This window comes from Ictalurus furcatus, chromosome 14 (assembly GCF_023375685.1).
Source record: "Ictalurus furcatus strain D&B chromosome 14, Billie_1.0, whole genome shotgun sequence".
NCBI lineage: Eukaryota > Metazoa > Chordata > Actinopteri > Siluriformes > Ictaluridae > Ictalurus > Ictalurus furcatus.
Window position 1 is genome coordinate 16,103,494 of NC_071268.1, and position 5,000 is coordinate 16,108,493.

General features: G+C 40.4%; 1 protein-coding gene across 2 annotated transcripts in view; it reads right to left on the reverse strand.

Moving 5' to 3' along the window:
- LOC128617681 (genetic suppressor element 1) overlaps positions 1-5,000 on the reverse strand; it is a 56,677-nt gene that overhangs the window by 47,336 nt on the left and 4,341 nt on the right. The gene's annotated exons all lie outside the window — the stretch shown is intronic.

Here is a 5,000-nt window from a genome sequence, read left to right on the forward strand (position 1 = left end):
CAGGTCTTTCACACACACACACACACACACACACACACACACACACACACTCTCTCTCTCTCTCTCTCTCTCTCTCTCTTACTTCCTTAATTGGTTGATGCATCAAAGAGATTTGTTTTCTACAAATTAGAGTAAATGTTTCATAGAGAGAAAGAAAGAAATACAATGCTACTGGAAAATACGATATAATTGCCAGCTTATTAGTTACAGCAATGACTCAAACTAATTAATTACACTTTTGATTCATTTTTTGGCCCCAAGAGAAAAGTTATAGTCATATGACTATGGCTAGTTAGAGTGAGAGAGAGAGAGAGAGAGAGAGAGAGAGAGAGAGAGAGAGAGAGAGACAGAGAGAGAGAGAGCAAGAGAGAGAGAGAGAAAGACACAGAGAGAGAAAGAGAGACACAGAAAGAGAGAGAGAGAGAGAGAGAGAGAGAGAGAATGAATCTTGTTCTTTGTTTCCAGTACCTCCATATCCCTGATGAAGAAGTGTTTATGCAGCGGTCAGACTCGCATTGTTACTCATCATGGATACAGTTTGTCCTTGTTAAGCACGATCATCAGACCTGAGCTTCTTTAATGTGTTCGCTTTAGCACCAGGGCTAGCGCTGTACAATGTGTGGGAGGGTGGAAGGGCTACGCTGCACTGGCCTACTTACACTGGCCTGTATAGAGCAGGATTAATATACAGCTTTCCATTCTATAATGCAGAAAGGAAGATGCTGATCCAGAGAAAGAAGATCCAAGACAGCTATGGAGATCTGCATAGTGCTGCATTGTGTACTCTTTTCTGATTGGGTACAGTGAGGTTCTGTTCAGTATCAGATTGGCAATCTGACAGGCAAGATAAAACTCACTGTTTATTATCACACAAGAATCCTGACAATGGTATATGCATCAGTGGCTGGGAGTCTAAACTGGAATGGCCATGATCTCTGGGTGATAATGATTGCCCTCCTCTCTATCCATCATTAGCCAATCATGATCTTCTGTCAGCTGTATAAAGGACTGTTATCCTAGCTTTGAAATGATACAGTGGCTAGCAGAGGAAGCAAGTGTTAGCCTTCACCCTCTTCGCCTTGTAGCTAAATACACATTATAAAACATTTGTATGATTAAATGCTTTCTGAGAAAAAAAAACAAGATTTTTTTTTTAAAGGAAAGACTTGTCAAACTCTGAAACCTGTTAATGCAGAGGTGGTTTTAAGAAATTGCATTGTTTTAAGAAACAGAGCTTAAATGTGCAGTTTAGATTGTTGTAGGTACGAGTTATTTTGTCTTACACCACACCGATGTCGACTACTCGATTCTGATTGGTCAGAAGGGGCTGATTAGTTTTCTATAACAGCATATGGCTGATGGCAGCTTTTATATTTTTTTCTTAATACATCTTATATCATTTCTATAGTAACGACTTAATTCACATAATCTCCATCCATCCATTTTCCATACCGCTTATCCTACACACGATTGCGAGGAGCCTGGAGCCAAGGTGGGGACACCCTGGACTGGGTGCCAACCCATCGCAGTGTCCAATCGCACACTCATTCACACACTCCGAACAATTTAGAAATGCCAATCAACCTACAACGCATGTCTGTGGACTTGGGGAGGAAACCGGAGTACCTGGAGGGAACCCCTGATGCCCGGGAAGAACAAGCATGTTCCATGCACACAAGGTGGAGGCGAGATTCAAACCCCCAGCCCCTGAGGTGCGAGGCAAACGTGCTAACCACAAACCCCCCTCCACATAATCTAAGCCTAATAATAAACACATTTTAAAACAAACAAACAAACAAAAAAAACATTATTTAACAAAGAACAGTGTATAATTGTTGGTATGGTGATGCTTTCTGTAAGGAGTTGTTTATTTGACATTGATTGAAGGAGTCTTTGTTGTCAGTGCTTTTCTAATTATTGCCAATGCTATAGGAGGAATAAAACACTTTGGAAGTGCTGTTATAGAAAATGAATCAATGATGAGTTGGTGTGATGCGGCCTGACACCCTTTTCACCCTTTAGTTGATTATTTTCCTATAATAGCGCATCCCAAAGTGCTTTACTCCTCTTATACCACAGCACGCCATATCATGTTTTATTCCTTACATAATATATAGGAGCGCGCAGGGTTGATGGCATTCTTAAATCTTTGTAAATATTCATAGAATCTAGATTTCTTGCTACAAAGTGTAGGCCTTCTGTGTTTTTTTTTTTTTTTTAATGTAGCCTAAAGAGGAATCGCCCTACCAAGCAATCTGTGTGGTCTCCGAAACAAGTTTAGGCTGTTTCCTAATTCCTTTGAAATTCATGGCTGCAATAATTCTGCTACAAGTAGATTTGTTACAAGCAAGAATGCAAGAATACCCTAAGAATATTATCATAAAAGTGTTAAAGTGGTTTGTGCCACAGCCAAAGGTGCTGTTACTGGCCAGCACAATCCCATAATGTTGGGTTTTATGGATCATTTACGAATTATGTGGGACAGCAGGAGAGACAAAGATCAGTAACATAAGTTTAATGGTGCCTCTAGAGTCTCTGAGCAATTAAACCTGCTGGCACTCTGCCTAACCACACACACGCACACGCACGCACACACACACACACACACACACACACACACACACACACACACGTGCACACACACACACACACACACCTGCCTACATGGAATGAAAGAAGGCCCATCTTTCAACAAATCCTGTGTTTGTTTGCGTCCGTGTCTCAGTATAGAATCTGGTGTATGCCCTCCAGACCTCTATGTTAAGAGATCTTTAGAAGCAAATATCTACCGATGTCTGTTTCAGTGATCCTGCGGTTTAACACACGGTTAAACACATTGTCTCTCTGCCGCTATTGTCTGTCTCTCTGAGCAATGACATGCACATGGTTAGAAGTGAGCGAATGAGTGACAGCATTGTGGTCGAGGCCTCTGGAGCCGCAGCTAGAAGCACAGCTGGCGCTCTTACTATTCACTGTCATTCAGTTAGACACACACTCATCCCCAAAGCACCTGCGAGAAGAGGGCCGTTTATAAAGCCAGGCATTGCAGACAGAAGCAAGTGGATAAATGTAAGAGACATTGGAGATCTGAGAGCACACACTGCACTTCTCAGTCAATACAGTCAAGCCTTCTGAACAATCACATACACACAAATATCGCACTCTGCGTTCTCTCGATCCCTCCCTCATTTACTGCCTCACCCATCTTTCCTGCCATATAATTTAAGAGCCCAATATACAAAAAGATCGAAAAATCTATTAAAATATAAAACAAGATTAAACATTACTTCAAGATACCGGGAAATGTGTACAAATGCACATGTAGTTAAATGAACACTGCACCCTATTTCTTTCTCCATTATATCCGTATAATATCTGTAGCGTATGTGAATTTTGTTGTCAATAAATCTGTCAACAAATGTTGAAAGTCTTGCAAATATATAACACAAATTCAAAACGACATCTATCTTAGAATAAGACCGACATTTGAGGAAAATCTCACCAAAGATGCTCTTGTGGAGTTTTAGGCAACTTTCAAACACTGGAGCAATACAGTAACAAAGCTAACAATTTACTAACTAGTGTTTATAATGCTACATGACACTTCCCTAAGCTCTTTAAGCCTGGATACATATTCATAAAGACCTATTCAGCTTCTGGTATGTGAGCTGACAAACCTTTTTTTTTGTTTTGTTTTTTTGACACAAAGGTTGTGCTATCACCATCATATAATTATCATATCAAGCCATATGTTATGATCTTCACCAACAAGTGGCTCTGACGTACCAGAAGTACACTAGGCCAACAGAACAAAGTCAGCTATTCTGATGTTTTACTGTAAATCGCATGGAAGACGTCATAACACAACCTTACGACAACAAAATAAAAGTTATTTGAGTCAGATGTTATGTAAAAATGAGCACAGAAATGGAATAATGGAGTAAGGCATACAACTGTTTGTCAGTTGTCATAAGGTGTTGATGTATAGTAGATGCTATGCATAGAAAAACACAACAAACTGTGCTGTTATATGAAAATAATGCATGCTTGGATGGGGGAAGGGGGGTGTGATGTTGCATGGCGTGAATGTGGAGTCTTTGTCATTTCATCGTGAAATTAGCGTAAACTCCGCTGTCCTGAAGACTTTCCTGTGCTGAAAATCTTCGCAAAGCACAGTTACTGTTGCAAAATGCTTATAACCGATACTACTTTCATAAATGCTCACTAAATGCCTTCCAACAAAATACATCACCATATCAACAATCACACGCTTTACTTTGTTAAACAACAACACGTATATGAAAGGGAGAACGGTGACTTAGTGGTTAGCACATTCACCTCACACCTCCAAGATTGGTGGTCCGTTGTAGGCTGACTGCCGTTCCCAAATTGTCCGTACTGTGGAAATGTGTGTGCAATTGTGCCCTGTAATGAGTTGGTACCCCATCCAGTGTGTCCCCCAAGTTCCCTGGGATAGGCTCCAGGCTCCCATACAGCCCTGTATAGGATATGCGGTACAGAAAATGGATGGATAGATGGATGTATATGAAAACAATACACCTCTCCTGACCAATACGATGCAAGCATTCAGCCTTGCTGTGGTATAAATAGCTTTAAAAGCATTGCCATTTAACACTGGGGAAAAGTTATTCCTGATGGCTGAAAGAATGAATTATACAGATTTAGATCTTAATTCACTTTGTGAAATCTTCCTGGTCTGGGTTGCTGTGGATCTGGAGCCTATTCAACAACTGGCCTTGGATTTTCATTATCAGTGAGTTTTGAGTAAACAAGTTGTTTGTTCTCCTCTCAGTAGGAAAACATGTCAAACGTCTTGTCAGCAGTAATTACACATATGCTACAGATGTGTGGGTTGAAAAATGCTTTAATATTCCTTTAAGAATGTTTACTTTTCAGACTGAAGAGATGCTAAATATGGATGCTACTAATAGAGGAGCATATGCCACATATCAGGACCTTTCTGCGACACTGCTTCTCCC